General features: G+C 34.3%; 2 long non-coding RNA genes across 2 annotated transcripts; one reads left to right on the top strand and one right to left on the bottom strand.

The window, feature by feature from the left end:
• Positions 1 to 3,261: 3,261 nt before the first annotated feature.
• Positions 3,262 to 3,912, bottom strand: LOC114581215. The gene is made up of 2 exons (XR_003703098.1): positions 3,818 to 3,912; positions 3,262 to 3,521 (listed from the first exon to the last, which is right to left on the bottom strand). It is a non-coding gene; the product is annotated as an uncharacterized LOC114581215 (long non-coding RNA).
• Positions 3,913 to 8,981: 5,069 nt separating this feature from the next.
• Positions 8,982 to 9,652, top strand: LOC114581216. The gene is made up of 2 exons (XR_003703099.1): positions 8,982 to 9,140; positions 9,230 to 9,652. It is a non-coding gene; the product is annotated as an uncharacterized LOC114581216 (long non-coding RNA).
• Positions 9,653 to 11,463: the final 1,811 nt, after the last annotated feature.

The raw sequence follows: 11,463 nt of genomic DNA, 5'->3' as shown, positions 1-11,463 counted from the left end.
GAATCATTTATAATATTACTATATCTCTTGGTAGAGAAATTATTTTGTGCGGTGTCCGAACGCGTCCGGAGGCCAATCCGAACACGCCATATCACCTAATGCACAATGCATTGGGTGACATGGCGCGTTCGGATTGACCTCCAGACGCATTCGAACACCGCACATAATAATTTTTCTTCTTGGTGAGGATGTCATCATACGGAAAGGCAATTTGAAACTATATTGTGAAATTTAAGGAATCGACTATTAATCCCACCAAATCATACCCACTCCCCTAAAAAAAAAGCTTAATATGAGCCTACCCAGATGTTTTTTATTGATTTTCCTCTTTACTGTTCATTCCATTTGTTGCCATTTACCTCAATTTTTATTCTCCTTTTAGAGCTACTCTCACATTGTAGTATAAATCTATTATTGCTCATTCTCATTGACCCAGCTTCCATATACCTCTTATTTTTCTTCAATATACAAAATCAAGCTACATCCACATTCATCCTTCAAAAAAAAAAAAAATCTACAATTGAGAATTGAATTAGTGAGGAAGCTCCCTCTCTTGTCTTTTCAAGGTTTTTGTTTTTATTTGACACATATTTATAGCATCTATGGTCTCATGAGCTGTTTATTTATGAGCCTTTTGTTCTTGTCTCCCCCTTTTTCTTCACATTAATCAAATCCTGCATGGGCACCCTCTGACTCCCTCTCGATTAAAGACCATCTCCCTCTGTATAGTTTTGTTCACTAATGCTTCGTCTATGATGATCAAAGCTTCTTTTTTTTTTTTTTTCTTTTAAAATCTTATTATCAATAATCTTTCGTTTGGTTTCATTGCACGTGCAATGAGCAAAACACACTGTAAACATTAAAAGCTCCGTACTCTTTCAGCTGCTTCTGCAGATAATAATTTTACTATGGAAATGCGTTATCATGGCCTTGTCTGCTTCTGTAAGGCTTTATTTATCACAAGTGAATAAGAAGAGAGATGCAATGGCTAGTTTTGATGCTTTCGAACATGCATTCCTCCTCTGCTCCAAGAGAAATTATCTTTAGTCAGGACGGAAACTGATTATTCTGTGAGAAATTCGGACGGAAAGTTTTCGTCGAATTATGAGTGTACACAGTGATTGTGCACACTGTGTACAAAATTGTACACAATGTAAATACTATGTACACTCAGAGTCCGGACAGAAACTTTCCGTCCAAATTCCACACAAAATAATTTCTCCACTCCAAACTTGGAACTCCTATGAAACTTCAAAACGGGACAGAATCTCTGTGAGAACACTGTGTTTCATTCTTACTTTACCCATTCATTTAATTTGTTTATTATATTGTAAGTTTGGTTGATTGATGAAGCTAAAAAAAGATGAAAGATGGTGAAGTTGATGGTTTAATGGGGGTATAAGGCTGCAAGTGGGGAGATTTAGGCCTCGTTTGGGACCGCTTTCTTAATGTTTTTTAAAACAATTTTTAATATAAAAGTTAAATTATTTGTACTTAAAAAATACTTTAAGAAGCAGTAAAAAAGACGTCCCAAACGAAGCCTTAATGTGAAAGATTGGATGGCTAATTCATGGAAGCCAACTAATGGACAGCTGCAGAAGTGACAGTCAGTGACATGACCGTTGGAGTTTTTCTTTGGACATCTCATGCGACAAGGACTTATTTGGAAGAAAGAGGATCTGATGATTTGATAGAAATTCTAAGCCCTTTCTTTTTTCTTTTTGGGAAATTGAGATAAGAGGGGCTAAAAAGAGAATTAAGGGCAAAAAAAGTTACAAATTTGTAAAACCTTAAAAACAAAAGAGGTGGGACCAGCAAAAAAATCAGCTGAGTGCAACCATTAGTTTGATTTATAAGTAATTTGATATAAACAGAAATCAAAATAGTGTGAAAGAGAACCAGATGACCAAAAATATAATCAGCAAGACAAAACAGACAATAGCCATTAACAGCAACAGCAATAAGCCCAAGAAGCAAAATCACGAAGGAAAGAGGAAGGTGATAATGCTAGATGATTGATCCAAATGTTTCTAAGTCATTTTATTCACTCCAGATATTACAAATCAGACAAAAGATGGCAAAGAATAAAAAATTTTGGCATACACCCCTTCAAATTAGTTGATTATAAGCCTCATTAATTGAAGAAATTATTCTGTATGGACACCGGATGGCAAGAACCGCCCGAATTTGCCGCACTTTGACTGTCATTTTGCTGCGCTTTTACAAATACTCAGCAAAAAGCAACAAAAATGCATTCATAATTGCATATTTGTTGCCCTTTTGCTGAGTCTTTGCAAAAGCGCAGCAAAAAGACAGCTAAAGCACAGCAAACACCCTACAAATTGAATACTTGCTGCCCTTTTACAAATAATCAACAAAAGGGCAGCAAACATGCATTCATAATTACATATTTGCTGCCTTTTTGGAGAACTGGCAAAAACATAAAATCATAATATCGGTAGTTTGGGGTGCCCATAGAGTGTAAAAAATTCCAAATATGTTAACATTGTAAACAGAGTTCAAGATCGATTGAGGAGGAATCTCGAGTCCCTCTTGATTGTAGGGGTACATGTGTTTGCCTAGTGATTAGGTGGGCCTTTTTAGAACCAACATCACTATTAAAAGAGGAACTTAGCTCAGAAGCATTCAAGCTTCTTGACTACAGTACTGGGAAAAAAAAGGGGCTTTAACTCACATGTAACCAGATCCCTGATGGAAATGGCAATAATCGTTGATAATCTAAAAGTTACGACTTACATCAAATTAGGTCTTCATTTGGGATGGTTTTCTTACTGCTTTTTAAAGTAGTTTTTAATGCAAAAATTTAAATTTTTGTAGTAAAAACTGCTTTAAGAAGCAATAATTAGTAAAAAAAATTAATTTTTTTAATAAAAACTGCTTTAAGAAGCAATAAGAAAGCTGTCCCAAATGAAGCCTAAGAGGCATAACATTGGAAGCTAAATGAGAATTAAGAGCACCAGAGTACCTAGTGATTATAGAGAAGCATTTGTTGCCTTTTGTTGCTGTTGACTTTTAAGTTTTTTTCAAGCAAGAAAAAGACTAGGAAGGAGCTAAGGCACTCAAGATTGTCATAGCCATAAAAGTAGTTTTGCTGGTTTTGATAGGAATGATGGTTGATGATGCGTGCAATATATAGGTTGCTTTAGAATTTGGAAGTTAATACAATGCAATAAATACAAAAGGGGCATTTAAATACATAGCACACAAAACTATTCTATTTAAATATTTAACACCTAAATCTTACGAGTTAATCACATTTATTACTGCTAAATTCCTGTTAACCATGCTTTTCCTTTGCTACTTCATTAAACTCTTCTTCATTGATGAGGGTTTCAAGTGCGCACACCACTAGTCACATCAATGGCCTCCCAACAAGCTCTCATTGTGAGTTCATCTAATCTTCTTCATCGTCGAGGTTTTTGCAAGCACAAGCCATAGGTCTCATTAATGGCCTCTCCCAATAAGATATAGTCGCGACTTCTTCTTCACATGTCATCGTCCTATCATCTTCCCACCACGAGATTAGATCACGACTTCCTCTCTCATGCAAGAGAGGTTGTGTTAAGGGAGTGGCATCACATTCAAATAATAAGGTGTAGGGGTTAAATATATAAATATGATGATTTTAAATGTTATGCATGTAAATTCCCCAAAAAATTATAATAATCCTTCTAAAAATAATTATACTTAAAAAAGGAATTTTTTTAATAATATTCACAACTACTGCAGCTAGATGAAAAAAGGTGTTTTATATATACTAATACACATCAACTTTAGGAGCAAATACGTAGCTCACCTTGGTCTGTTAGTTGAGAACTTTGCTATCAACAAGAGATCTTGGGTTCAAGTCTTTCTTATGTATTGTGTGTGTGAGTTTGCCTTAATTGACCTAAATGCCCGTAAAAAAACAAAACCTTTAGGCGCAAACAGCAAGAAACTATAATTGTAAGTGTCGATTTATTTGGAAAGTGAAACAATACTCCAAATGTAAAGACATTTAAATCCAATGCAAGTAAAATAAAGCTTTGCTGATTTTCTTTTTTATGATGTGGTAATGTCTACAAGCATCAATTAGCTTAAAAAGATTGTTCTAAAACAAACAATCTGATAGAAATAACTATGTTAATAATAGAGAAACATAAAATATAATGTATCAAGATTTTGTAAAATAGGTGATGGATTCTTCAATATATGAAGTTAGATTAGCACGAGTGCTTTAATAGTCTCCAGAATTTATGAGAAAGAACATTCGCTAATAGTTTCCAGAATTTATAGGTGTCTTTTTAGAGAGTAGACTGGAAATAATCTTACTGCATAATTTCATGAGCAACTGTTCTTCCTGATCATAGATGGGGAATAGCAGTCTATAAATTGGTCTGCTAACATACAGTAATTAAGTCCTAGCTTGTCTGTGTCTTACAAAATACTTTTTCTAGCCCTGTATGTGTTGATATTTTGGTTACAATTGGGATAAATTTTTCAATTATATAGACTGCACAATTCTATTTCATTATTCATTTTTGATTATCTTCTTAAAATTTATGAGATAAGAAGAAAATTATCACAATCAAATTTACTAAAATACAGCTATAAAAAGTCATGATTTCACATAAAAATTTCACAATTGATCTTACTCTTTCCATTGTTAACTGTATTAACTAGTTAACTCTTTGAGTTGTCTCTAAATGGAATTAAGGACCTGCTTCTGCTTGTCTTTTCAAAATAGATGATTGTCGGTTCTCGTTATTAGCCACTTGATTAATCCAACAACAAATAGTGCAGCTTTTATATTGATATAAGCGTCAAACCTAAAATTATATAGCCGTTGAACCTTAAAAAACTGTGAAAGAAAGCCGACAAGTTTAATTCTAAAAGAAATTATATTTCTGTTTGGCGATGAGAAACAGTTTCCATAGTAGCTTGATTACTCTACGATTTTCATGTCATAATTATTTGTTCTATTGGAGAAAAGGTTGGAGTAGATCTAGTAGCAAATAAGATTAGAGAGAGTCGCCTTAGATAGTTTGATCACATAAAACGATAGCCTTCCGATGATCCGGTTAAGAGAATAGATATATTAGATTTAACCTATCTTAAGAAAGATAGAGGCAGACCTAAAAAGACTTGGCCAGAGAATATTAAAAATGAAATTTTTTTATTAAATTTAAATGAGAATTTGAGTCTTAAGAGGATACCAATGAAGAAAAAGGATTCATAAAGCCAACCCCACGTAGTGTGATAAAATCTTGATTTTGTTGTTTTTGGAGAATTGATGACAATGCATATCAAAAATATAATTAAAATATTAGATGATGTAATGAAAATTCTATACAAAATTTGCTAGAAGAAAAGGGGAAAATCCCTCAGCTATTATTAAGTTTTCTTTGATTTAGTCTCTCGACTATTACAAATTTGATCCCAAATAAACCTTCATATAGAAATTGAAAAATTTTGGGTAAAAATTTATCCCAACTTAGTTCTTCGACGGTACAAAATGGATCCCAAAGTATCATTCTTATTTATTCTAGTCTGTTCATACAAAAAACTAGCAAAGCCATATAAGGTATTGTTCAAGAGCTATCCAGGCCTTGCTAATATAAATATCTCCATCTCAATATATTCATATTTCAATTTGACCCAGAAATCAGCTTGGTCAGCTCTCAAGCCCTCAATTTGTTCACAATATGATTCAACCTACACTTGAAATTATCAGAATGATGCCTTAGGCCATCTAGTTTTACTTTCACAGTGGAAATATCCTTCATCGAATCTTCATGACAAGAATGGAATAGGAATTGAGAGTGTCAAGCCTTGAACTAATTAAGCTAGCCAGCGCCTCAATTTAACTCTCCATTACATCTAATCTAACTATAAATTTCTTAGCATCAACAGCCAAAGCAATTCACTGTGGTCGCATATGGGAAAATTCTCTGTCCCAATTCATCCTCAGCATCTTCTTCTCCTTCCTCATCCTTAATTTTGTTGATTCCTCCGTTGAACTAAAGGAGTAACACTAATCAAGTACTCAAGTTTTTCAAACAAGTTAGTCATGGAGACAATATATATATACCATCAGAACACCGGATCCCCCATATTAAGGAATAATGGCTTGAACCTAAGAAAAAGTTGTATCAGCGGCATCACCATTTCTTTCTGTAACATCTTTCACATGCAAACTACATCAAAAGTTTTCTCTACCGTTTTTAAAGACTTCTTTGGCCTGAGAGAATCGAAAACTACAGAAGGAAGAACCTCCATGACGAAAGAAAAAGATGGAATCCTAGCTGTTTATGTGGCATTATCAAATACTTAATCTAACATTAAATGATAGAGACATTCCAACTTCATCCCAGCGATTAACTGTGATTTGAAGGCAATTAACCCTGATGATTGATGAAGTTGTGTTGTGGTGTTCAATTAATCTTCAATTTAACTCTTGAAGAAACCATTTTTATAAACAATAGAAGTCACATCTCTCGAGGGGACAACTAACAGTATCGGATTGACAGATTTTTCTTAATCAATTTCATGATATTGAGAGCTCTTCAGAGAGTAATTTCGATTCTCTCTGCATGATGAACGCAGGCCTTAAGACCAATTCACTAAAATTATTTTCCACGGTATGAAATTCTACTGAGGCAATCTGTCAAACACCTTCACGGCATCCATAAACTCTTATGCCATAGATTTTAAGCCTTGCACAGCATCAGGATCTGAACATGACTTCAACATCTCTCTACAATTCGATCTTGGAAGTTGTTGCCACGATCGAATCCCTCCTCCATCATATTTTTCTTTTGGCATACAAATCTTCTCAGAAAAAATTTAAATAATAAAGTTAAAGAAGAAGGGCAGAGGCTTTGCCTGTATGGGCGTCGTGGAAAAGCTACAGAGAGAGCACCATTCACGCAGCGCGAGACGGCCCGGAAGCGAGTTGCAGTCTGTAGGGCGGTAATTTGGGACGACGGGTCGGTTTCGGTCTAAAAACAGGACAAATTCAGACCGAAATGATAATCGATCCTATAATTTAAGCACAAGCTCAACCCAAATAGTAAATTGACACGATCTGAAACCTGACTCGGACCTGAATCGAAAAAATCAGATTTTGAGTCAACCCGCAACCCGTTTGTGAAACGGGTCAGATACGGGTTCAGATTTCCGACCGGTTTGAAAATGGGTCGGATTCGGTTTGACCCGCTAACCCTCGAGTCGACCCAAATTGACCTGAAAGACACGCTCAGCGTCGTGTCATCCGTCAATCGGTCGCGGGTCGCGTAGCAGTCGCGTCAGACATCTCGTCACCAGAGGTCGCGTCACGCTCATTACAGTCCCGCTCGTTGCTCGAACTGTCGCTGGCCTGGCGCCATCTCGCGTGGATGCTCGCAAGTTGTCAAACTGAAGACCGTCGCTAGACAAACACCAGCTGCCCTGTCACTGCCGCTACCATCAAGCCCGCGAGATGCCACTGCCGGCTTACCACAGTCCCCCTTGAGAGCGGAATGTCGTCGTCCCTCCCTCAAGGGTCTGGTCGGGTTAACCCGATAACCCACACGGGTCGGGTATGGGTTGACAATCCTGACCCGTTTGCAAAATCGGATCGGGTTAGTGTCAACTCGTTTTAGGTTGGGTCAAGTCGGGTTCGACCCATTAACCCAAATCGACACCCCTATAGTAAACTAGTGACCCAGCGGCGTCACAGTCAACCTCTCTTTTGAGGTTGGATAAAATATAATTATGAAATGCACCATTGTCTATAAATCACAATCGGTTAGTTAGTTTTTTTTTTTTTCGAGCATATATTAAATTTGTAAATATATTTTATTTTAATGACATATATATATGCATAAAATTTTCCTAAATATAAAAAGATAAAATAATATTACAACTTCTCATATATATATATAAATTTATAAAATTTGCATTCTAATAATGTCATTAATTACTCATATAATTATGATCAATGCATACTAATCAACTTTTTAGTCATAATGAGTTTCAAATTTATTTAATTTACTTTTAGATAAATATAATACCAATTTTGATTAATTATTCATAAATTATATTAATCTCAAAATAAATCTAATGATCAGAGAACTATAAAAATCAAATTTTAATGTTAATTAGAATACACTGATCATTTTTTTAGTACATAGCGATGCAAATAAATAAAAAATTAGCAAATCGCCAAATAATGTCATCTTGAACAAAATTTTAACTCTCTTTATATCGGTTGCTTTATTATTTAAGAGAATATTTAATATTCACCATCGAGAGAAAATAAAACAGTGAAAATTGAAAGATTAGACATGCAACAGTCTGTTTCATAGACGCCTCTTATTTCCTTCATTTACAAGCTATATAACATCGTGTAAAATATTCTTTTCTTACTATGTTTGTCAAAGTTAGAATAAAAGTACCTTGAAGTAGACATTTTATTAATAATATTCTAATTCATTTGATCTTTTCGAACTCTTCAGCCAATTAAAAGCAAACTCAAACACACATCATATATGCAAGCTTCTAACTCAAAGACCTCTTGATTGATTATCAAAGCTCTCAACTAATAGATCAAGGTGAGCTGCATTTCTTTTGTTTGTTTGACAATTAATGATGTTAACAACGATCACTCGTTAATTCCGCCACACCTCTAGCTTGCTATTTTTTCACAAGAAAAAACGAAAAGAAAATTTTCAATAATTTTTTCTGCCAATAATCACCGTTTTGATCATCAATAGTCATATGATACCAACTGATAACTAAAGTATGATGTTTGTTAATCAACATCTTCAATACGCACATTTACGATCTCTATCATTTTAACCGCGATCAATATCGTATTTTGAATGATATTTCGCATGCACCATCCTCGTCAATACTTTGCTCTTATTTGGTATTTTACAATGTGAACTTAATTCTATTAATCTCTATTCCATCAATTTGTATAAGGGCCCACACCTCTTATTATTCTTCACAAGAAAAAGTTGATGGAAGATTTTTAGTCCATCCTCCCCACCAACAAGAACCACTCAATCCAGTACCCCCCCTAGTTTTCTCTGAGATGGCCAAGAATTCTCCACAGCTGATAGCAACTCTATTCCTCCTCCTGCTTATCTCCACAGGTAATTAATCAAATTATCATTATCTTCTACTTAATCTCTCTTTAATCCAAATTAAGTTCAGTAGCACAATTGAGAACTAGCTGGATTAGGGTTTATTGCAGAATCATCTTCTTCCTTGAGCAGCACTGTAAATGAAAAGCTTGAAGGCCTTCTTCAGCAGGTATCTTGCAGGCAAAACAGTACTGACTGTGTACAGATCTGTGGCAATTACTGTCAATCTCTCTGTGGTCATTCATGTCCTCTTATGAGATGTGATAATGGAAGCTGCTTCTGTTCCTGTAATTGATCACCAAAACCCTAAACTTAACAATCTGCAACACATGACAGGGTCAGTAGAAGAATAATTTTTATCAACAGTTCATTAGTTATTTGAAGAATCAGTGATTCAGTTGCAAGTATAGGAATTAGGAAGTAAAGTTTGTTAATTGTTATAATTATTTTTTATTATATTGTTCATACCAAAATCATTTAGCTATATATATTGTTCTTATACCAAGTGTTTAGATTGTTTAGAAATTAATTATTCTCTTACTATTTTAAAGCTGTCTTACTTATTTATTTCCTAGAAAAAGATATTTTGCAAGAAGATAGAAGAGAGAATTATATTTACAGAGAACTAAAGAAAACAAAGATTTCTGCAAAAAATAAATAAAGAAAAGAAAATTTTCTTCTCATTTGTTGCAAAAATGTAAAAAAATTGTTCAGTCTGTTATTGCAGAAGCAATCGTATATATTACTTATTGTCCTAAAGGGTTTTTTTTCTAAAATTGTTTATGAAATTTAAAAAAAAAAATTGTAATATTTTTCTCAACAAAGTTTCAATTAATTTTCTTAATGAAATCTCAGATATTTTTGTCTTGCACTTTTTTGAGGATTTTGTGAGTATTATTTGAATTTTAAAAAAATAAATAAAATTTTAACGCAAAAAAAAAATTATATATAATTTAACAGTTGCACTTAGCATGGATGATTGACCAATAAGAGTTCAAGAAATTGAACTTAAATAATTAAAATAAGATTAACGATGATGATGATAATTAAATTGTAAAATGTGAAAATACAGCGCTCCATTTTATCATAAAATGTTTTTAAATATATACATATTGTTGCGTCCAGGAGTATTCGCGGCGGTAGAGAAATATTATATTTAACGTCTTAGCATTGTACGAAGATCTGGCACGCAAGCAGATAAGGAGAGAGGGTCTAGCATTTATGAGACACCAAGATTTTTACGTGGAAAACCCCTGTAAAAGGGGGAAAAACCACGGGGCCTAGCCCAGTTTGAACGAATCCACTAGAGTGCAGAGTCAAAAATATATAAATATTTGGTATTTTGTAATAATGTAACTATTTATTTTTATCATTGTTTGTGTTGTTTGTCATTTTAAGCATATTTTCATTCTGCTTTTAATTTTGTTAATTCATTATTTTTTATTGAGTGAAAGAAGTTGTGACCCATTGTTTAGTGGATGCGAGGTTGTTTTTAATTCATCATAAAAAAAAAAACTTATTTTTTATTGTATAGAAAAGGTTGGAGTGGATCCAGATAACATTAGAGAGAATCATTTTAGATGGTTTGGTTACATAGAACGTCGGCCTTCTGAAGACCCAGTTAGGAAAGTAGATGTTTTAGATCCGGACCAGGTTAAGTAAAGTAGAGATAAAACCCAAAAAGACTGTTAGAAAGTATAAAAATTATAATGTACGTGTGGTCACCGGACCATTCATAGGCGAATCACGATGCGCTATACGTCACCCGATACACAGCAAAAAAGTGACGTAGCGTCCTGATTTGCCTCCGAACAACGTCCTGTGACCACAGAATAATTTCCCCAAATCTACATACAATCTAATTCATAAAAAAATCATAGGAAAGAAGTTTTCTGATTGCTGAATTTGCGCTGCTGGAAGGCATTTTCAACATAATTTTTTTAGCAGGCATGTGTGTACTAGAAAATCTCATTTCTGACAAATTTTATCTATTATTTCAATAAGTTTGTTCTTCAAAATAGATTATTTTCTTGTACTTTAACATTTTCAGCTGCCTTGCTCTGTCGATGGGGGGTTTCTTCCCTCCTCTTCTCTTCTTCTTTTTGTTTGGGTCCCCTCTCAAGAGAAATGAGGGGTTATTTATAATTTTTTTAGGATGTCATGACCTGTAAATAGGAGGATGATCAAGGGTAAATGTTGAGTGGTTCGGATGGACGGCCGATATTGAATCGCTTGATTGTGGACCGTTCGTCAGACATTTGATGGTCTTAATGATATCAAAATTCGGCGATCTTGGGCTCGTTGGATTCGTCTCGTCGAGTCGCTCGATTCA

This window comes from Dendrobium catenatum, unplaced genomic scaffold, assembly GCF_001605985.2.
Source record: "Dendrobium catenatum unplaced genomic scaffold, ASM160598v2 fragScaff_scaffold_1608, whole genome shotgun sequence".
Classification (NCBI taxonomy): domain Eukaryota; kingdom Viridiplantae; phylum Streptophyta; class Magnoliopsida; order Asparagales; family Orchidaceae; genus Dendrobium; species Dendrobium catenatum.
The sequence above is the reverse complement of the archived record's forward strand: the minus strand, read 5'-3'. Positions and strand labels throughout refer to the sequence as shown.